General features: G+C 52.8%; 2 pseudogenes; one reads left to right on the forward strand and one right to left on the reverse strand.

Moving 5' to 3' along the window:
- LOC141996210 (butyrophilin subfamily 1 member A1-like) overlaps nucleotides 1-22,924 on the forward strand; it is a 660,168-nt pseudogene that overhangs the window by 418,693 nt on the left and 218,551 nt on the right.
- On the reverse strand, nucleotides 734-19,427 carry LOC141996222 (butyrophilin subfamily 1 member A1-like; annotated as a pseudogene).

The following is a 22,924-nucleotide window of genomic DNA, read 5'->3' on the forward strand; positions in this document are numbered from 1 at the left end:
TCTATGTTCACCTTCCCCTGAGCCATGCAGGGCCCTGCAGGTGCCTCCCGGGCCAGCGCAGCTCAGGGCACAGACGAGACCGAGGTTAGTCCTGTCTACACTGCAGCGCCCGGCCGCGCTCTGAGGGTGTTGGCAGCCACCGTGCGCTCAATGGCTCCTGCAGGAACAAGAAACGGAGAGTGCAGACAGGGCCAATCCCTCCTCACGCATCCCTCCCTCCTCTGACTCCAGCCTTCCCCGCTCCTGGATCCCTCCCTTCTGCCAACTCTTACCCTGCCCAAGATCCTCCTGCTCCTCACACTGGGGTCTTCTCCCCTTTGTCATTTCTGCCATGGTTCTCTTCCTCCTTGTGGTCTCTCTCCCCTCCCCTCCCCTCTCCTCTCCCCTCCCCTCTCATTACATCCCCCAACCCCCTCCCCAGAGTCTCTCTCATGATCTGGGCTCTTCCCTTCCTGCTGCTGCAGCCCCCTCCCCACTCCACCCCACCCTTGGCCACAGCATCCACCCCTGACATTGCACCCCCACACCGCCCTCTGTCCCTGCACCCCCACAGCCCAGCAGCCTGCTCCCCGCACCCCCTTCTCTGCCCCCTCCTCTCCCCCAGCTCACAGGCCTGGGACTGGGAACTGAGGGAGGGGGCAGGCAGGTGATACCCTTTGTACCATCCCCATGGGAACAGAGCTGGGGGCTGGTCAGCGCTGGGAGGGGATAGTCTCTGCCACGGCTGTCACTCTCAGGGACAAAGATTCCCTTTGGCCTGAGCTGGGACAGGACAGATTATTAGGGGAGCAGTGTTTTTACCCTCCTCTTTGTAACCAACATAAAAATAAGGACGGAGCGTCCCGGAGAAGGTGTCAGTGAAAGGGAAGAGATGGGACCTGTCAGTCACACTGTAAAATGAGACCTCGCCTGCTTCATAGTCCAGGAAAACCCCCACCCGGCTGGGCCTGATGCCTGTGGGGAGGGGGATCTTGGGGGGGGAGGTGCAGGCCTCGTATTTCCCATCCCTCAGCCACACAGCCCAGTATCCATTCCCAGGAGTGAGTCTGACCTTCCCTGTCCTGATCACAGATTCCCTACAAACCCCCACAGTCCAGTTTATTTTGTCTCCCACCTCCACCTCCCAGTAAAACCTCCCGCCTGTGAATCCATTTGTGCCCAGGACAATCGGATAAGTATTGAATCTCTCAGGATTGTCAGGTCGATCCTGTCGTCTCTCATCGTATGTCACAGTTTTCTGATCCTCACACAGGACGAGGTTGGGATGAGCCGTGTTTGGATCCAGAGTCACATCCACTGGGGAGAGAATCAGAGTCAGTGCTGGGGGCAGGGGCTGGTCACTGGGATCAAAGGGCAATTCACCCACGTGCCCATTAATCACTGTGATATGGGGTTCCTCACCCTTAAGGGGAGTCGGAGCTCAGCTAATGCCGGGGGACAGGGGCAGGGGGAGGGGGTGGGGAGCAGGAGTGGAAGGGAAGGAAGGGGGAGATCTCCAGGGGCAATAGGGGGGCATGAGGCAGACACCAAGGAATCAGAGGGGGACGAAAGGGTGGGGGCCAGGGATGGAGCAGGCACCAGGGAGGGCACGTACCGGGGTGCAGAGGGTGAAGGGAGGAGTGGGTGCCAGGGTGATGGGGAAGGGGAGGGGTGGGCACCAAAGGGGGGAGGGGAGGGGCAGGTGCCAGGGTGTTGGGTCAAGGGGAAGGACATGGGGGGAGGGGAGACAGGGACGGAGGGGAGACGGGGGAGGGTGTGTTGAGGGGGCTGAGGGTGGGTTTCACGAGGGGAGCAGAGAGGAGTGGCAGGTGCCATGGGGCTGGGAGGAGGGAAGTAATGGGGGCAGAGGAGTGGCGGGGGTAGGACTGGCACAGGCAGAGGGGGAAGGGTTAGGGGAGCGGGAAGGGCAGGCTTGGGCGGTGGAGAACACCCCTGGCACAGCCGCTGCCACCAGGTGAGGGAGCCCCTCCCCACTTCCCCCCCTTCCGCTCCCGAGGTCCCTGCCGCCCACCACCTCCCTCCTCTCCTCCCCCCTCCCCATGAGCCCCCCCCGCCCCTCACTGTGTCCCTCCTCACCCCCCGCCCACCGCTCGCCATCCCGAGGACGAGATGCGGTGAGCGGTGGGCGGGGGTCTCACGGGGGCAGAGGGTGAGGTGGGATGCACCGAGTGACGGCCAAGTGGGGGAGGGAGGTGGGGAGAGAGGCCTGGGGCGAGTGGGGGTGGAGTGTGGGCAGGGCAGCGGGTGGAAGAGGTGAGACGGGGGGCTAGCCTCCCCCAAGGGAAGCTGCGCCCACTGCTCATGACGGCAGGTGCCGGGGGCAGAGGAAGGTGCTCAGGGCTGGGGCAGGAGGCAGACATGGGGGGGCAGCAAAGGAAGGGGAGGGGCAGGTACTGTGGGAGCTGCTGGGGGGTCTGAGGCCACTCAAGCCGGTTCCCCGTTGTGCTGGTTGCTACACGGGCGGAGGGGGATCTTCACCTGGATCTGAATGACTGAGGGCACAGATCCCAGGGGCTGTCAACAGGACAGTCCACGGGCTCCGGGGTCACCTAGGGCGGCACAAAAGGAGCTCGGGGCCTAAGTCCCTGGTTTCAGCTCCACGGTGAGGCACAAACCTCCTGCTGACCCCAGAGCTGCCAAAACTCACTCGCAGTCGAAGTTTGTGCAGTAAAAGTTCCCTCGGTGCCTGTGTTTCTCCCTCCAGCCATGACCACGGCTGCCTCCCTCCAGGCGCGTGGACGCCTATTCCCCGGCCTGAGCCCCAGCGTGATCCACAGGCTGGGGGAAGATCGGGGTCCAGCCGTCCCAGCTAGTTTGGTAGGCGAGCTCAGGGACGCTCTCAGACCGGGTCCCTCAGGCGAGGCCACGCAGCAGCTGGCTGGGGAGGGCTTCCCTCATACATTTTAACCCAGGGGCCAGAGCATTCCCCTAGGATGGGGGGACTCCCAGTCCCTGCTCCCCTCGGGCAGAGGGGGAGCTTAAACTGAAACAGGGCTCCGCCAGTCTCAGGAGAGCGCTTTGACCACGAGGCGAGGCGGAGGTGGGGGGCTCCCGCACTCTCTCCTGCTGAGGATTTTCCATGGTGGATAAATAAAGGGCCATTGGTGCAGGGACGGACCCTGGCTTCCCCCCTCGCCGGGGGGTGCTCTAACCCCCCAGCTGTAGAGTCAGCCGCATACTTGCGCTCTCTGACCCAATCACAGGTGCCGACTCCGTGGGTGCTCCGGGGCTAGAGCACCCTCAGAAACAAAACAGTGGGTGCCCATCAGCCACCCTCCAATCAGCTGTTTGGTGGGCCCAGCTGTTTGGCAGTGGGCGGGAGGTGCTGGTGTGGGGCAGAGCGGGGGCAGGAAGAGATGGAGCAAGGGCAGGGCCTTGGGGGAAGGGGCAGAGTGTGGGCAGGGCCTTGGGGTGGGGGTGGAGCACCCACCCAGAAAGAAGAAAGTCGGCACCTGTGCCCAATGATCTTTAATTATTCAGTCCGTCGTGGAACAGCTTCCAGAGAGAGGAGGTCTCAGAACAGACTAACTCATACCCCAGGGGTTAGGGCCCTACCCCGAGAGCTAGAAGGCCCCTGTTCAAATCCTTCCCTGCCTTGGGCAGAAGCGGGAATTGAAGCAGGGTCTCCCAGGTGATGGCTTTAACCAAGGGGCTACAAGTCATTGCCAGCTCCTCCACCCCGGCCGGTTTGTGTGGTGTGAGGAAGGCGTCCAATTCATTCCCACAAGATCTGCCGTAGGTGCTAAGCAGCCTGACTCCAAGAAAGGGGTTCCCTTTGTGGATCACTGAGCAGAGATAGGTGCCCATCTCCACGAGAGAGGCAGGGCTTAGCACACACCCCTTTCATCCGCATCTCCTACTGTCTAGCGTAGGCATCTCCTCACCTCATGTCTTGGCGTTTGTGAATCACAGTCTAAGGGCAGGTCTTCGCTTAAAATCCTGCACCGATGCAGCTGTGCCGCCGTAGCACTTTCACGGAGATGCTCTAAACTGAGAGGAAGGAGCTTTTCCCATCAGTTTAGTTCATCCAGCCCTGCCCCCCCCCGGCTCAGTGCATTAGGATACCCTGGCGTGCGAGGAGCCCGGGGCTCCCGGTGCTACAATGTGCGTGCACATCCTCTCGACTCTCTCATCCCTGCTGGAGCTGCCAGACTCTCCCAGCCTGCTCGAGTACACACACATGGTCAGGCTGCGAGCCAGGTGAAAACACGCACATAGCCACAGGTGTGAGGCAGAAAAGCTGCCGTATGGCACAATTTGTGGCAACTGGGTCAGGGGAGTGTCACAAGCTGGTTATAAAAACCTGTCTGCCCTTGCAGTGGGGACAGGGCCTGCCTCACCCCAGAGCCAGGGGGACGCTGAACAGCTCTTGTCTTGTCCTGTTACACGAGAAGAACATTGTGGGTAGAGATCCGTCTGAGCATGGAAATCCTGCCGTTGGGAAGAGAGAGCTGAGCCGTTCAGTGCCAGTGATGGGCAGATAAGAATGCCCATCCTGCAGAACCCAGGTACGGCCCTGGGAAGGGGACACTAGGGGACATATTTCATCACTAATCAGCCCTTTCCCAAAGGGAGTGTGTCCCTGTGCTCAGCAATAAATCTGCGTTTCGTCTGCCCCCAGTGACATTGCTATTTCCAGCTGACTGAATGTCACAGGGAAACACTCTGTGCAGGGAAAGGAGCAGAGAGCTCCCAGGGGAAGGTGGGTCTCACCATGGATACAATACCAGCGGTATGTACAGTACCTGTGTAGAGCCGGGCGCTTCTCCACCCTGCAACCAAGCACAGAGAGAGGGGTAAGAACGCCCCTGGACACAGACACACTGAGCAGGAGACAATGTCACCCAAGGGTCGTACTGGGGGGAATGGAACTTACTGAGCTCAGCCTGGAGTTTGTCTGAAAATAAAACAGAGAGAAATGAGTCAGTGTCACATTACCTTGCAGAAGGGAAGTGAGTGAAAAAGACCTTAAAGCAAGGAAGCCTCCTGGGCAGCAAAGGAAAAGGAAAGGAAGAAATACAGTACAGTAACCGCATCTGGCCACCTGGTCAGGAGCAAGAGGTTGTTAGAGCTAAAGAGGGATCCTTCAGCAAATGAAAAGTATTAGCCCTGTGAAGCCAGTAGAAAGCCACATTAAGTACACTGGGTGAAGCGAATGATAGGAATTAGGGGGTTAAAATGGAATTAGAAGAGGGAATAGCCAAAAATATAAAACAAATAAAGGGAACAATTGAGGAGGGTAATGACAATGCTGAGAGACTGATTTCTTTGCAACAGTTTTTACCACACTGAGTGTGGTGGGAAGAGACCAGCCCTGGAGCTGCTCTTTTCAAGAAATGAACATCAGGGCTTGAGGTGTGAAGCAGAGATAATAGAACAGACTGATTAATGAAAGAGCCAGACGTCACCAAGACCAGAGGAGATCCTTGCCAGGTTGCAAATGCCCAAGAGTTGTGAAATGACCTAAGAGCGCTATGGCGGAGCTGTTAACAATAATATGCATCTCATTAAAATCAGCTACTCTTCTGGAGAATTGGAATGTTGTAACCAGCTTTTCAAATTTTGGTGGGACTTGTCCTGAGAATGACAGCTCAGTGAGCCTTGGGGAAGGGGTTGGAATAGGGGCAGGGAGGAGGCAGAGTTGGGGTGGGGCCTTGAGGTTAGGGGTTGGCATGGGGGGTGGGGCTAGGGTGGGAAGAGGTGGGGTGGGGCGGGGCCGTATGGAAGGGGTGGAGTGGGGTCAGGGCCAGGGGTAGAGGGAGGTCGAGCACACAGGGGAAACAGGGAAGTCAGCGCCTATGGTGGTATTAGTTAAGTTTTTCCTCGGTGATGCCCTCATCAGGGACAAACATTGTCGTTCATGTCCCCAGCAGTGATCCTCACACATGGTGCTTGCCGTGCGTGTGTGAGGCCCACGTTAAAGAAGCGTTGCTCAGTCATGAAATGGACTCAAGTGGCTCGAGACCTTTGCCTAAAGCAGCACCTGCTTGACCAGGCTATGTGACCTCCTTTCGTTGTGAGGTCCTTGTCTGACTGGAAGTGGCCCTCGGGCTCTGAGAGCACTGCTGCTTCGCAGTCCAGAGCAGGTGCCTCTCTCAAGAAACGGGGGAGCTGTTCGCCACTGCATGCACCAAGGAAAGGATCTCATAAGACCAACTGAGACTCCAGGAGACTCTTTCACTTTGCACAGGGTTGGTGCTCGTGTGCGATATGGCATGGGTGCCTCTAACCTTTCCCTGGTACCATGTGGAGAGATTAGAGACCTGGTATTATGGGCTCTGGTTCCGGCCCCAGGGCATCTGTGGAGTCTGGCACCAAAGAGGATGATGGTGGCACTGACTGTCTCCGTGTCGGTGGCATTCCAGGCAGCCACAGACCTCCTTTGCCTTTCACCCCAACCTCTCCTTTGGCCCAGGGCTATGCCATCTATCGCCCCATTGGCTGAACAGGCTGTTGAATCAGGGCAAGTATCGAGGTTGGTGTGGGAGATCTCAACAGCTTTCACCGTCCTTGACTTCGGCACTGTCAACCAGTCCAGTACAACTGATGACTTTGGGACTGATACTGCTTCCAGCCTTGGCATACTCAGTGCAGGTGGAGCTGCTTCCATTATCAGCGCTGGTCCCTGCCTTGTTATGGGTCACAGATGAGTCAGGCCAGGTACTTGCTCCCTCTGGTCTGGCTCTGACTTTATTCCTGGAATCCCAAGGCTTCTCAGTTTCAAGGTTGGGATCTTCCTTCTCCTGGTCTCCATCGCCAAACCAGCATCGGGGACTGTTTACAGAGCATTATAGGCATCAGGACTGGTGCTTCTCTCATGGTCAAGATGGGGGTCTCGGGCCACAATGCCTTATCCTTACCAGAGGCCTCCATGGAATCTGTGGGACCTTCCTCGGTGATGGAGGTCATACTGCTTAGCTCAAGCAAAGGTGACATTGCTGGTCAGATCAGCAGTAGGAAATATAGGCCCACCACAGGTTCCAGCACTGGTGAGCTTTACCCATGGAGTATTTCGAGGCCTATCAGGACCTCTTGTCCCCTGCTTCACTGGGGATTCAGGCAGAGTTCCTTCAATGAATGTCCATCAGTTAGCGGATGCCCTGCAGCCATCTGCTCCTGGTAGCGTAGCCCTCCCGATCAATGATGCACCACTGGAATCTGCAAAGTTTTTCTGGAGCCTGCTGACTTCCATACTGCCCACCACACTGCATTGATTCGGCCTTAACTGGAGTATTGTGTCCTGCTCTGGGCGCCACATTTCAGGAAAGATGTGGACAAATTGGAGAGAGTTCAGAGAAGAGCAACAAGGATGATTAGGGGTCTGGAAAACATGACCTATGAGGGAAGATTGAAAGAACTGAGTTTGTTTAGTCTGGAAAAGAGAAGACTGAGAGGGGACATGATAACAGTTTTCAAATGCCTAAAAGGTTGTTACAAGCAGGAGAGAGAAAAATTGGTCTCCTTAACCTCTGATGATAGGACAAGAATCAATGGACTTAAATTGCAGCCAGGGAGGTTTACGTTGGACATTAGGAAAAACTTCCTACCTGCCAGGGTGGTTAAGCATGGGAATAAATTGCCTAGGGAGGTTGTGGAGTCTCCATCACTGGAGATTTTTAAGAGCACGTTAGACAAACACCTGTCAGGGATGTTCTAGATGGTGCTGGTCCTGCCATGAGTGCAGGAGACTGGACTTAATGACCTCTCGAGGTCCCTTCCAGTTCTATGATTCTATGAAAGTGCACAGAAAGGGCTTCTTCTCTCACTTGGCATAAACTCCCTCGTCATGACTGCTGTGAATGATAGAGCCCAGCAGGGCAGGTTTAAGTCCATTCTGAAGGACAAATTCTCCAACAGGATGGATTAAATGGGCAGGAAGATTTACACTTGCTCCTCCCTGCAAATGGGAATTTATGCCAGCAGGCATTGGTGTTCAGTTATGACTTCGTAAATTGGACAGTGATGCCTAAGTTTGCAAACCAGCTGCATGTAGCCACTAGAGAGGAATTTCAGGAATCTGATTTTCGACAAAATCTACAGGGTTCTGACCAGAGTGCGGGCTGAGGGGCTCAGCCTACATAAGCAATGAAGTATGCAACCTTCTAGTTGAAAAAAAGCCACATAATTTTGCTCCATGATCTAAATTTTCACAGTGAGATTCTGTGCTCGGAACCTGCAGCATCGGTGCACGGAAGAGCTAAGGTGACCGTGACGGGTTGAATCACAGAAACCCCCTGGGGGCTGCCAACTGATGTGCCAAGACTACGTCTGCCCCTGCTTACCCTGCCAGCTTGGGACTCCAGCACCCTGTCTTGTGGAGACAGACACGCCAGTCTGCTCCAACACAGACCCAGGGTCTGAGCCACATGCCCCAAAGCTGCAGGCTTATCTGAAAGCAACTTAAGAAGCGTTCCTCTCTTTAACACTCAGATGCCCAACTCCCAATGGGGTCCAAACCCCAAATAAATCCGTTTTACCCTGTATAAAGCTTACACAGGGTAAACTCAGAAATTGTTCGCCCTCTATAGCACTGATAGAGAGATATGCACAGCTGTTAGCCCCCCCCCCCCGCAGGTATTAATACATACTCTGGGTTAATTAATAAGTAAAAAGTGATTTTCTTAAATATAGAAAGTAGGATATAAGTGGTTCCAAGTAATAACAGACAGAAAAAAGTGAATTACCAAGCAAAATAAAATAAAACATGCAAATCTAAGCCTAGTACAGTAATAAAACTGAATACAGATAAAATCTCACCCTCTGAGATGTTTCAATAAGTTTATTTCACAGACTGGCCCCTTCCCAGTCTGGGCACAATCCTTTCCCCTGGTTCAGCCCTTGTTCCAGCCCAGGTGGTAGCGAGGGGCTTTCTCATGATGGCCGCCCCCTGTGTTCTGTTCCACCCCCTTATATGGCGTTGGCATAAGGTGGGAATCTTTTGTCTCTCTGGGTCCCCACCCCCACTTCTAAATGGAAAAGCACCAAGTTTAAGATGGAGTCCGGTACCAGGTGACATGGTCACCTGTCACTGTGAGACCCCCCAAGCCTTCATTGCTCCCAGCCTGGCTCACAGGAAGGCCTGCCTGCAAACAGAGCCATCCACCGTCAATTGTCCTGGTTGATGGGAGCCATCAAGATTCCAAACCACCATTAATGGCCCACACTTTGCATAATTACAATCGGCCCTCAGAGTTATATTTCCTATTTCTAGTTTCAGATACAAGAGTGATACATTTATACAAATAGGATGACCACACTCAGTAGATTATAAGCTTTGGAATGATACCTTACAAGAGACCTTTTGCATGAAGCATATTCCAGTTACATTATATTCATACTCATTAGCATATTTTCATAAAATCATACAGCGTGCAACGTCACTGTGACTTTTAACATTCCTGGCATCCGCCGGATCCTGGGCTGCTCTGGTGCCAAAGCAGCCCCTGAGGTAAGTCAGGGCTAGTCCACATGGGTGCTGCAGTGATGTCATCTCCAGAGCACCGTCTTCTAGCATACGGTGACTTGCACGCACACCACCCTCATTTCTATCCTGGGGCTCCCTATGTTTTTTCATAGGCCAAAGCACATAAAATAAATTTCCCCTTCTGCGGGGTTCTGATACATTATAAATTAATTCATTTATTTATTTTCTCCCCTCTTGTCACTTTACCTTTCTCTCTGTGTTGCCTCCAGAAGCAGTAACTGGCCAGGGCAATGAGAACCACCAGGAGAGCCAGGATCACCCCCAGAACCACAGTCCAGGCATCGACTCTTGGGAAAAACAGCTCTGCAAGAGAAAGTGTTATTGACTTGGGAACAAATATGTACATAAGAATATTAGAACAGCCAGACTGGGTCAAACAAATGTTCCATGGAGCCCAGTATCCTGTCTTCTGACAGTGGCCAAAGCCAGATGCTGCAGAGGGAATGAACAGAACAGGGCAATAATCAAGTGATCCATCCCCTGTCACCCACACCCAGCTTCTGGCAGTCAGAAGTTTAAGGACACCCAGAGCAAGGGGCCACATCCCTGCCCATCTTGGCTAGTAGCCATTGGTGGACCCGTCCTCCATGAACACACCTGCTTCTTTTCTGAAACCAGTTATACTTTTGGCCTTCACTAGATGGCAATGAGCTCCACAGGTTGACTGTGCGTTGTGTGAAGAAATATTTCTTTTTGTTTGCTTTAAACCTGCTGCCTATTAATTTCATTCCTTGGTTCTTGTATTATGTGAAGGGGTAAGTAACACTTCCTTGTTCACTTTCTCCACACCCGTCACAATTTTATAGACCTCTGCCCTATCCCCCCTTAGCCGTCTCTTTCCCAAGCTGAAAAGTCCCAGTCATTTTAATTTCTCCTCAGAGTGAAGCTGTTCCAGGCCCTTAAACATTTTTGTTGCCATTCTCTGCACCTTTCCATTTCTAATGTAGCTTTTCTGAGATGGGGCAACCAGAACTGCCTACGGTATTCAAGATATGAGCACACCATGGGTTTATATAAATTTATTATGATATTTACTGTCTTATGATCTACCCCCTTTCTAATAGTTCCTAACATTCTGATAGCTTTTATTAATACCACTGCACATTGAGTGGATGTTTTCAGAGAACTATCCACAATGAGTCCAAGATCTCTTTCTTGAGTAGAAACAGGTAAGTAAGGCCTGATCATTTTATATGTCTAGTTGGGATTATGTTTTCCAATGTGCATCACTTTGCATTTATCCACATCGAATTTCATCTGCCACTTTGTTCCCCGGTTTTTTGAGATCCCTTCATAATTCTTCACAGTCTGTTTTGGACTTAACTATCTTGAGTAATTTTGTATCATCTGCAAGTTTTACCATCTCATTTTTTACCTCTTTTTCAGACCTTTTATTAGTATGTTGAACAACACTGGTCCCAGTACAGATTCCTGAAGGACACCACGATTTACCTCTCTTCTTTCTGAAAACTGACCATCTATGCCTACTCTTTGTGTCCTGTCTTTTAAGCAGGTACTGATCCATGAAAGCACCTTCCCTCTTATCCCATAGCAGCTTACTTTGCTTCAGAGCCTTTGGTGAGGGGCCTTGCCAAAGGCTTTCTGAAAGTCAAGGTACCCTGAACGTACTGGATCACCCTTCTCCACATGTTTGTTGACCCCCTTCAAAAAATTCTAATAGATTAATGCAGCATGATTTCCCTCTACAAATGCCACGTTGACTTTTCCCCCAACAAATCATGTTCACCTATGTGTCTGGTACTTCTGTTCTTTACCATAGTATCAACCAATTTGTCTGGTACTGAAGTTAGGCTGTAGCTGCCAGGCTCGGTTCTGGAGACTTTTTGTTTTTAAATAAGAATTCTCTTCATCACCCCCTTGAGAACTGCGATGTTCCAGCACAGAGAGAAGTCAGATACAAACCGAAATACTCTTGCTTGAAGCTTGCAGCGTAACACAATGTTTTGTTTTTTAGAATCCAGAACCTTAACACCCAAGAACCCAAAACAGAGAGGGGCTGCTCCCTAAGGCAGCAGGCACAACTTCCACCTTGCAGGGCCCTCGAGCTCAGTCTCTAGCCCAGGCCCAAATGTCTACACTGCAATTTAACAGCCCCTTAGCCCAAGCTCCACAAGCCTGAGTCAGCTGGCATGGGCCAGCCACGGGTTTTGAATTGCCGTGTAGACATATCCAAAGAGAACTAAGCTTATTCAGAAGTTTCCAAGAAGTGCTCACCATGTTGAAGGTCCAGGCCAATAAATAGGAGACACAATGATAAATACTTTCTGCCCATGTCTGTGGCATCTCAGTCCAGCCGTGTGCGGCACGGACGGGCACTGACCTGCTATGGAAATCGCTGACTCTCTCTCCTGGTCGAGTCGGGGGTTCCTGACACAGCAGGACACTTTATGGTTGGACTCTTCTGTTAGAACAATGGCAATCTCTGTTTGAAACAGGCCACCGGCCTCTTGGGATATTTTTTCAGAGGCTGATGGTGAGAGCTTCCCCTGGAGATCTCTCCACTGAGCCTCAGGCTCTGGGTACCATCCAGATGATCGACACACCACCTGGATCCCTCCATCCTGATGGCCCTCTACAGAGATGTCAGGATCGGAGCCCAAACCTACAGAAGAAATAAATAAATTTGTGATAATCCAGTAATGAGCCAAAAGCTTTATTACACTGTTATCAAAAGCCATTTCCTATCAAACTAATAATTGAATGTGAGTCCACGAGTGCAGCTGGTCACCTAATTTGGCCAGATTCCTATTTGATATAGAGTAGAATTAATGTTAATGTCAGTGCTGTTCTATGCACAAACTTTCTCCAGTTTAGTTAACCTGGTTTAGTTAATCAAGTGCAAATCCCTTAAATCAAGACTTAAACTAAATCAATATAAGCCATTTCCAAACTCGTTTCAGAGGGTCCACCTGGATGTTTGCCCTAATTCAGCAGTTCTCAAATTTTAGCAACCTAAGGACCCCCATTTTGATTTCAAATTTTCAGCAAACCCCCTAGCCCAACCCGCTCAGCACCAGGCCCTGCTCTCACTCCACCCCTTCCCCCAAGATCCCATCCTCGCCCCACCTCTTCCTGCCCCTGCTCCACCCCTGCCCCTCCTCTTCTCCACCTCTTTCTAGCCCTTCCCCTGAGCACACCCCGTCTCTGCTCCTTCCTCTCCCTCCCAGCCCCTGCTGCACACCGCTGAACAGCTGTTCCCCAGCACACAGGAAGCACTGGGAGGGAGGAGGCGGTGTTGAGGGAGGAAGGGGAAGGAGTTGATCAGTGGGGTCAGTGTACCACCTGGAGTACCTGGGGGTCCACGGACCCAGTTTGAAAAACTCTTCACTAGTTCATTGAAACCAGTGTATGTGTATGTGTAAACAAGCCGTAAATAATTCACTAATAAAAAACTTTATTATAGGGGAATTCAGGTTGCCTTGGCAGGGCCTTGTATCCTTCCAGAATGCTGAAATGGGTAGCAGAAAACTGATACCTCTCAGAGCCAGGAAATACACTCACCAAAACAGAAACACAAACCATGGGTGGCAGGGAAAGCTGAGCCTTCCCAAACAGCCAGGATGTGGCCCATCCACATTCCGCCCCTTCTCCCCATCCTGCTTCTCACTCTGCAGGTGTCCGGCTCTTCCGGGGCTGCCAGCCTGCTGATGCTCTGGGGCCAGGGGGGCTGGGGCTGCTCTGCCCGGCTTCGGAGTCCTGGCACACCGGGGCCGGGAAGGCAGGGGCCTTGCTGCCCAACAGCCCAGTGCTATGGGGCCAGGAGGGCTGCGGCCACGCTGTCTGGCCTCCCCACACTCCAGGGCCGCGTGGTGCTCCGTGGCCGGGAGGGCTGGTCCCTTGGGCCCTCCCAATGTACTGGTCGACAGCCTGGTGCTTTGGGGCCAGGAGGGCTGTGGCCACACTGCCCAGTGTAATGGCAAAAACAACAGCCAGCAAATTTTCCTACTCCAGCCCTCCCGGCCCTGGAGCACCAGGGGTAGGAAAATTTGCTGGCTGCTGTTTTTGCCATTACATTGGCACTCCAGCTTGGAAAGGCTGGAGCTGCACTGCCCGGCCTCCCGGGGGGGGACGAGGGGCGCTAACCTGGGGCAGGGACCAGTGGCCACAATGGAAGGGGCCTGGGGGCACAGGGCAGGGGCCAAGCCCACAATGTGAGCTGGGCTCCATTGGGCACAGAGGGGATGAGGCCTCAGGTGGAAGGGGCAGGGCTGGGTCGGGGGAGAGATGGGGGCTGTCGCAAACACTTGATAAGGTCACACTGGGGATTTTTTATTACCGATGAGCTAAACTGAAATAAAATTATCTTAATTTGAAGCAAGTGTCTTGTGAATTCAAATGGATTTCTTTATTGCGGGGTCAGTCTGTGGGCAGAGAGGCCCTTAGGTTGCTTGGAAATTGCATACAGACCATCCTAGAGAGGGAAAACAATCGCCCAGGAGAGACAAAGAAGGGATGGGTGTCTGGTGCCATTTCCACTCGGGAGTCTTCACCAGAAAAGCACAGGCTAGCAGGGGTTCTCACAATAATTTTTTTGGTGGCCTAAGTGTGTGCAGTCACTCTGGTGGCCACTCTGAAAAACCCCTCTCCGACCTGCAGCCCTTAAGCAATAGCCCACCCTGAGGAAGGTGAGTCAGGAACTCACTGGCCAGCTGCAAAGTCCCAGCCTCCCCATGCCTTGGCCGGGCGGGAGCCGGGCAACTGCCCAGGGGAGTGCCTCAGTGACCGAACCCTGCTGACAAGAGCCGCCTCCCGTGCCATTCACACTGGCCCCACATGTCTCCAGAGGCACATGGAAATGACGAAAACACACATACAAGTGTGCCAGAGCTGTGGGCTATGATTGTTTGTCTTACAGAAGCAATTAGAGGTCCCAGCTGAGACTGGGTCCCCAGCGGGCTGGGCGTCATGCACACATCCTAGGAGACAGTCTGCGCTGCAGAGTTTACAGTCTCAACAGGCATGATGGAGAAAGGGTGAGCGAGGAAACAGAGGCACAGAGACTTGCCCAAATTCTTGCACAGCTCAGTAGCAAAGGAAAGACTGGAACCCTGTCCCTTGACGCTCAGTCGACGGCTCTATCCACCAGGTAACCCTGCCTCTCACGTATTGCTGGTCTAGCATATGTGCACCTGCTTCACATTCTCCAGTGAGGCTGGGTGAGCGGCCCCATAATCCTGCCAGCTCCTGAGCAGGGACAAGGGACTGGCTTTCCCGTTGATGAACACAGACCGTGCCTCTCACCACAGACACTTCGCGGCAGGTCTGAAGGGTTGAATAAGAACCACTGGAAGGAGCTGTGCACAGTTGAACTGATGGGCAGGGAGGCTAAACTCTTCCACTACTTTCACTTGCAAAGGTAATTTTAGAAACATATTTGTAATCCCCTTGGGCTTAGAGAAGCCCCTTTAACACCTGCCTCAGGCAGAGGAAGGGCTGGGTGTTCCAGAGGGAGGAGCTGCGGGGCTGGAGCAGCCACGGAGAAAAATTAGTGGGTGCACCCATGGGCAGCCAAGCCCCAGTGGCAGGCGGTGGGCTACAGGACCCTGTATATCAACCACGGTTACCCTGTGAGTGCCAGACATGAGGCCAGACATTAGTGTGAGGAGGATCAGCTATTGTTTGGCCCCAGGGGTGCACAAGAGAGTTGTAATAAACCCTGGAGCCAAACAATTTCATATTCATACAGAACATATTCATATCACCCAACTTTTTAGGCGTGTTTGTGTATTTTATTAACCCTGTAAATGTAACCCATGAATGCTACCCCAGACTCCAAAGAGTCACAACACTCTTCGAGACAATCTGAGTATTTGTGTGGATTTTAGAGCCCTTAGAAAAAACAGTCAACTAGAATAAACCTTCACCAGAGCAGAGCTACTGCCCCTCTGTAATGAGATAAATCAGGTGTCATCTCACAATGAATCTTTGATCCACTTATGACCCTATTGAAGACATCAAAGTATCACAACAAGTTACTGACCTGCCACCTGTAGTTCCAATAAAGCGTCTTCATAAGCCACTCTAGACTGAAAAAAACACTTGTACTGTCCATCGTCGGAGGGTCGGATATCGCGTATTCTCAGGGAAACACTCCCATCGGTGATGTGGTCTTTTCAGAGCTCAGTCCTTCCTTGATATTCTGGCATCTGCTCCCCACACTGATCCTGCCCATCGTGGTACAGATGCACAACTGCAGAGTACGGGGACCTGAACCGTCTCACCTCCATGCTCTGAGCATCCATCCTGGGGGAAAGGTGGCAGGGCAGGATGGCCTCCCCACCTGAGGAAGCGGTGATTGGATGGGCAGGTCCAGTTACTGTGAACTGTGCTGAGAAAAATGCAATGAAAATAGAAATTAAATTGACAGGGGGCTGAGGGTGGCATTAATTCAGCAGTAAGACAAAATAAAAGAGCGTCCTGCATTAGAAGTGAACACCCCGTCTCCATGCAGTGCCCTAGGCATGTCTATAAGTGCAGAGAGTCACATGCTTGGGGTAGCTGCATCTTTGACTCCCTCTGGGGTCTGCTTAAGGATTGTCCCTTCGGTCTCAGGCCTCCAGCTGTCACCTCTCTCTGGGCAGGGACCCATGGCCCTCTCTCTCCACTGGGGTTTAAGGCTTGCAGCTTCCTTGCAATTCACTGTGGTGTTCCCACCAGGTCTGACCAAAGTCCACCACCTGTGCTTTGCTTTCCATCCCAGGGCTATGAACAGTGTGTGCCAGCGGTTACCAGTAACCAAACAGGTTTTCCAAAGCAGGGAACATTTATGGACAAAAGCCCGAGAGAGAAAAGTTACCACAAACCAATCAAACATCTTACACTTATCGCAAAGCATTCTCATCTGGCACATGGGGACAGACTCTCTGTCAAACCTTTCTCTAAGGGTTTCTCTCAGTTTGTAGCCCAAGATCCCAGGCTTCTGGTTAGCTTAAATCAGCTTTTCATACCAAAAATCTTCATTCTCTTTGGTTTCTGGAACCTGCTCTGAACTAGTTTCACTGCCTGGGCTGGTACTTCTCTGGAGCTGTTATCTGTCCCACAAGAAATTACGCCCCATCATTTGTATATCCTGCAGGAGATGGGGTAACCCTCCCCCACGGAGTAGATTACAGTCCGGAGCCCACAAAGATACATATAGAACGGATCGATACTGTGAAGTTCCACTCCGTATGCTTTATGAAAATAGGCTTATGAATCTGAAAATGACATAGCTGGAATGTGCTTTATGCAAAAGGTCTCTTGTAACATATGACTGAAAAAGTTATAATGTGCTGCATTTGATTTTCCTATTTGTATGCATCTATCGTTCTTATAGAAATATGAGGTATGAACTTGTATTACTGGTGTAGTCAGACCAGGTGAGGGCAGTCAATGGGGCATCAGGAACTTGGTGACTGCCATTGACAGGACAATTGGCTGTAAATGGCCTGGTTTACCTTAAAGCCTTCCTGTGTATGGGTCAGGCAACCTAGGAAGAATGGAGACTGGGGTCTTACACAGACATGTGACCATGTCACCTGATACTGAAATCCATCTTGAAGCGGGTACTTTTCCAGAGTGGGGGTGGGATTCCAAACAAGGGTTTCCCCGCCTTAGGGAAATTCTATATAAGGCGGGGGAAGTAAACAATGAGGGTCTTCATCTGGCTTAAGAGATGGCCTCCCCACCCCAAGGAGATACCTGAAAGTATCTGGAAACAAAAGAACTGTAACTACAGGGGTGGGAGAGAACAGGCTGGACCCAGGTCAGAAAAGGCAACTGACCTGGGAAGCATTTTACTTGAAATAACATCGAGGGTGAGAAGTTATCATCTGTAACTGATTTCTTAGTGTATTAAGCTGAGCCGTGCGTGTTTTGGTTTATCTTGCATTATGATTTACTTTGTTCTGTCTGTTATTACTTAGAACCACTTAAATCCTACTTTTTATACTTAATAAAATCGTTTTTGTTTATTAATAAACCCAGTGGAAGTAATTGTTACCTGGGGGAAAAACAGTTGTGCACGTCTCTCTTTCAGTGATATAGAGGGCGAACATTTTATGAGTTTACCCTGTATAAGCTTTATACAGAGTAAAATGGATTTATTTGGGGTTCAGGCTCCCAGAAAGGCTGAACACTGGGCGCTGGGAAAGTCCCTGTTAACTGAGAAGCCCCACGGCTGAGTGAATCTCAGTTTCTGTGAACTGCAGAGGGGCGTGGCCCAACCTCTGAGTCTGGGCTGGAGCTCAATTGGAGCGTCTGGCTCAGCAAGACAAGAGTGGAGGGGCACCCGTTCTGGCAGGAGGGTTGTTCTCTGTGGTACCCCAGAGCATCAGGTGACAGTCTCCAGGGGGTCTCTGTGACCGAACCCATCACAGATACTATCTATGGAGAGGGTGCAAAATAGACATGATGTTAATTTGATAGTCCCCAAATACGGCATGTGGTTGCCATATCTGTCACCCAGCGTTCACAGGTGAATGTTATACACTGTCCCTATCATCGCTGAACAGGGCTGAACACTTCTCACAAGCACCTTGGGTATAATGGGTAATGGGGAGGGGGGGCTGGTTCTCTGACACACCAAGGACTTTTCATGCTGCTCCAGTGCAGTGCCCTCCCTGACTGCTGTAAGGATGGTGTAAGGGCCAGCAGGATGTGAAAAGAGATCATTGCCACTGTGCAGGTAAAGTCAGAAGTCAGATAATGAAGAGGGAGAAGGAGGCAGATAGAAAAGTGCAGGGGGCAGAGAACCAGCCATTGTGGAACTGAACAGAAAGGGGGGGGTCTCTGGGCAGAGACTCAGCATCCAGAGCGACAAAGAGAGCTGGTTAAATTAGCAGAATGGAAACCACAGCAGGAGGGAACCAAAATGTCTGTGTAGCTGTGGGGGCAGCCCCGGGGGTGCCATGGGAAAGGATAAGACTTTCACAGGGCACAGAATGAAGAAGGCCTCATTCTCAGCCCTACACGGCTGTGCCTAGTGCAGTGTGAATGACTTGTGGGTTTTAATTTCATAACTGGGGAGTTGGGAAGTCATGATTTGTTTGTGGCTGAAGAGTCTGATCTGTGACTTACATGGTCCAGCGGTGTAGTGTAGCGGAATTGTGTAGTGTCCCTTTAAATAGTTTGTGAGCCCAGTAACGGCGCTCACCATGTTCTATGTCTTAGAAGCCTCCAGTCAGAGCAGCAGCGTGTGTATAACTAGGCCTGACTAGATTGTGTATAGATAAACACCATCACTAGGACCCAGCTGTGCTCTGTGGTTTATGGTCGTTGTGTAAAGAGCAAAAGACCAGGGCTGGATTTAGGGGCAGGCGACCCAGCCAACCACCTGGAGTGCCAGGATTGGTGGGCGCCAGGCTCGGGGGGTGCCAGGCTTGGGGTCCTGTGTCTGTTAGTGACAAAAGGGAAAACAGAATGTTTGAAGTGAAATGTTTCAAGTATAGATGTTAGTACATTCCAGTTATTCCTACAATTAAAAATTTTCTTTGAGGAAACTTTTTTTTTTTGCTTCTATAGGCATGAATAGATACAGATGTACAGATCCTAGCATGCCCATTTATTGTCTTATATGACAGGGATAAATCATGCATGCAAATCGTGCATCAAAGCCATGAAATGGGCTACAAATACAATAAAAGAAAAGTATTCAAAAATTTAACAAATGGAAGGGGGGGCAACAAAGAAACACTCCTCGCCGAGGGCACCATTTGGTCTAGGGCTGGCCCTGCAAAAAGCAGACGTGGTTTACGAGACAAGGCAGGGAAGTGAGGTGGATGGTGATGACCAGCAAGAGAACATCAGCAAACCCAGCGAGGAGCCCAGAGCTCCTACCTGACACCAGACTGTGAACCTGTAGAGCGAGGCAGAGAGTGACGTAGCCGGGCAGAGCGGAGCTCACTGTGGAGCCGGGAGAGAAACAGGGAACCTTCCCCATCATCGTAGCTGGGTCTGGGGAACAGGAGAAATAACCAACCAGATGGTGAGTGAGTGGGACGCGGTGACAGCGACACAGGGCAGTGGGGAGGAGGTAACAAGCACCAGAAGGGAAGGGATTTCCCCCACAGGTCTCGCCTGCCTGGCTCCGAGCAGGGTCAGATGTCACTGGGCCAGCAGCCGGTCCATACCACACTCACACCATGGCTGCACCTGTGGAGATGTCTGGTGTAATTTAGATTGCAATAGGACATCTACACTGAACACATCACCGGCCACCGACAGTGCCAGGAGGCATGAGCTGGAGCGACATGGTGCATCAACTATGAGAGAGGGACCGAGAGACTTTGTCCGTTGGACCATATGAACTGGAGCCATAAACTCACTGAACGTTAAATCTCACCAAAAGAGGGTCAATCCATCCTCATCATCGTATTCACTCACTATACTCCACACCTGAACATAGCCATTATATGAACAACATGCCCTCATATCTCAATGTCTGTCCTTTGACCCGTTAACCTTTTACCCCCAGTCGGGGATATTGCAGATTATGTATTCCTTAGCCACCCGATCTTAAACCGAACTTCGCAGCCCTTGATAATCTGTACGTTATTCCCTGATAACCTGAAACTTCTGTGCTTAAATTCTGTACCGTTCACTTTTTTAAAAAACATCATCTTAATAAAAATTTTAAATCTGTAAACTCTCCAGGGCAAGGATGGTTCCTCACTATTGGTGTGTCCAGGGCACAGCACAATGGGGCCCACATCTTGGTTGGGCCATTTAGGAGTTACTGTAATATAAATAAATAAATAAGAAATGAGGTATTAAGGAGAGCAAGTGAGTGCACGCAATGCCTCTGAGCGTGGTAGGAATGGCCCCTTATTGCTGTAGGAGAAAGCAGCGCCATCTCCCAGCCACACCTGTCTTGGGTGAGGGCATGGGCAGCAGGTATCACAGGCCAGGGGAGGCTCAGCCTCCCCAAACAGCCCAGCCTGCCCAGCCCAGCCCATGCTCTGCCCCCAGCCCCCACCTGCCTGCTTCCAGTTCCCTCTTTTCCGCTGGGACTTGGGCAGGGGCAGCCAGCATGTGGCTGGGACTGGGGGCAGCTGGGGCCGGTACAAGCACCGGCCTATGGCCAGGACTCAGGGTGGTGCTCCGGGGCTGGGGGTGGCTGGGGTGTCCTGGGACTGGGGGGCCAGTGGCTATGGTGGGGGGGCACCGGCAGGGAGGGGGGCGGGGACTTGGGCAGAATGGGAGAGGCCCAGGGCTAGGGTCCTGCAACGGGCAGGTCACGTGCTGCCCATAGGTGAGGGCTCTCGGAGGATCTCCCAAAGAGCAAATCAGCCCCCGGCCCCAGTGATTTTACATGTCAGTGACCCACCCAACATCTCCAGTGCTGGTGCAATGTCAGGGTTGAATTAGGATCAAGGTCACCACATCTCTGTGGCCCCTCAGCTCCGCAACGTTTAAACAATTCTAAAGTGAGATTCCCAGAGGCGGTCTGGTCTGTGCTCCTGTCTCTGAGAGCCGGTAACACGGCTTCGGTGCCTATGCCTGTCGGGTCCTTAGGCTTCCTAGGTGTGTCTGCAATCTGCGGGTACCGGGCGTAGGCGTGCCCAAGTGACTGCATACGCTGGGCATCACCTCTGGCTGGTTGGGGGCTCACGGGAGGGCTCGTGGGTCTCTTTTTGGAGTCTTTTTCCTACGTTCACCCTCTGGAGGGAGAAGGCCGCGGCGCTGGCACGCATGGCCAAGGAGACTTGGGACCAGGTCAGCCGCCTCTTGGATGGCTTCCTCCATAAGGAGAAGTTTCGATTTTAGTTCCTGGTCTTTTCAGGATCTGTGTGAAGGGGTGTACGACCCCTCGTTAGGCCACCAGGGACAGACCAGTCGCTGCAGGCCTCAGAAGGCCACGTCCCCTCAGCCTTGCTGCACCCGCTCCCAGTGGAAGCGACAGGTAAAAGGAGGCGGCCCAGCCCAGCCTGGGCCGGCTGAGGAGGAGGAAGGACGTGTGTTGCAAGCTCCTGCAGAGAGGCCGGAGGCTCCCCAAGCAGTGGGAACCTGAGACCCGGACTGCACTGTGAGCGGCCAGGCAAGCGCAGAGGTTGACAGGGATGCTGAGCTGCGGCGAGCCGAGAGGTGTATGAGAAGCGCCCTGGGGTAGGAAGTGACCCAGGGAACGTAGTAGGAGCTGATGGTTCATCCCTTAACGTGGAATTCCCCGGCTTCATCAGGCCCTGGGTCGGCATCCGGTGGAGCTGGATGGGCCCGGGTGACCCTGCCACTCCCCCACTTCCCGCTAGGTTTGGCTACTGTTTGTTCTGCCCGGCCCAGAGAGCCAGAACCCCAACGGTGGTTGCCTCCTCCAGCCAGGATGCTCAGGGGCCACAGACTGTTTGTTTGTTTGTTTGTTTTGCCCCCGCGGGGGCGATGAACTGACTATTTGTTCTGCCCAGCCCAGAAGGTCAGGAACCCGAACTGTTACTGTCGGCCATGGGCAGGAGGCTCGGAGGCTACAGACTGCTTGTTCTACCCTGCCTGCGGGTTGATATTTGCTCAGCCCTGCCAGGGATCCTGAGACCCCACGGTTGCAATTATTTGATCCCACAGGGAGTCCAGACACGTGTGTGACGGCATGGGGGGCGGGTGGTACCTGGGCTTGGGGACGCTAGCCCCTGGCCTGGCCCATCCCTTCTGCCTCAGGCTCTTCCCCTCCCACCAGAGCCCAGAGCCCCACCCTGCACGGCCACCACATCTCCCCCCACCCCCGGGCTGCCTGAGTGCCCCCAGCCCCGGAGAGCCAGGCGGGTGGCGCAGCCCTGCTCCCGCAGCCCCGGAGCACCAGGCAGTGGGGTGGGTGGCGTGGCCCCCCTACCCCAGTCCCAGAGCACGGGCAGTTGGGCAGGCAACATGATTCCCCTCCTCCAGCCCCGGAGCACCAGGTGGGCACCTCCCCTTAGCCCCAGAGCACCCCCTCAGCCCCGGAGTGCCGGGTGGGAGGGCAGGCAGGATGCCCCCGCACCAGCACCAAGCACAGGCCGGCCCCCACTAGCCCCAGCCTGGGGCCCTGGCCATGGGGGGAAGAGCCCCCCACAGCACAGCACCAGGAAGCAGGAAGAGGCCTGGGGGTGGAGCGTCAGTGGGGCCATGCAAGGCTGTTTGGGGAGGCTCAGCCTTTCCCGGCCTTCGATACCCACTACCTCTGTGTGAGGAATTGTGCGACCTCCACACTGGATCTATGAGCGTGGCCCCCTTTGACAAACAGCCCCCCCCATCACAATCTGACGTTCAGTTGGTGAGAGAAACCCACTAAAACGTGAGTCTACAATTCCCTGGTCCTCTTTGCTCCTAGACTTAGGGCTAGGTTCAGAAAGATTTAGGTGCTTTTCGTCAGTAAAACTTTCTTTGGCCCAGGGTGTGTTTTTTTCAAACTCTTGACCGACACAAAAGTTGTACTGATAAAAGTGAAGCGTAAACACAACCCTGGAATGTGAC

The sequence above is a fragment of the Natator depressus genome, chromosome 11 (assembly GCF_965152275.1).
Source record: "Natator depressus isolate rNatDep1 chromosome 11, rNatDep2.hap1, whole genome shotgun sequence".
Lineage (NCBI taxonomy): Eukaryota > Metazoa > Chordata > Testudines > Cheloniidae > Natator > Natator depressus.